The sequence below is a fragment of the Penaeus monodon genome, chromosome 30, assembly GCF_015228065.2.
Source record: "Penaeus monodon isolate SGIC_2016 chromosome 30, NSTDA_Pmon_1, whole genome shotgun sequence".
Lineage (NCBI taxonomy): Eukaryota > Metazoa > Arthropoda > Malacostraca > Decapoda > Penaeidae > Penaeus > Penaeus monodon.
In genome coordinates this window covers 34,945,745-34,946,246 of record NC_051415.1, presented here as the reverse complement: position 1 = coordinate 34,946,246, position 502 = coordinate 34,945,745, and positions in this window count along the sequence as shown.

Here is a 502-nt window from a genome sequence, read left to right as displayed (position 1 = left end):
TTATAAATTTGCCTTCTTAATATCATTCCTCCATGCATACGTATGCAAATGTAATTTATATTTTTTGATATGCCATTACTTCTCACCTAATGTTATAAAATGTTTATTCATACACGTATCTCCTTACGCAATATTGCGATATGAACTTATGCTATTTATTTACGTATAATCTTATCATGCAATATCATATTGCAAACAAGAATTTCACAATGGCAATATGCTACAAATAAGCAAATTCTGAATTGATAGCTTACTTCAGCACGAAAAAAGATGTTCTTATTAAGCAAATGTTATTGAATTCGTACTTAACAACATCACAATTCATGTTCTTGATAAGATACACAATAAATCAATTGGACTGGAGTTATGTTGGTGCATGGGAGTGGCATGTGGCCTATGCGGTTGGTAAGTACTTGGCATGTGGTGTATGCGGCTGGAATGTGACGATGGGAAGCTCTAAGAATTAAAGGATAGTGAGTGAGGATAAATAAGTGATGCATTC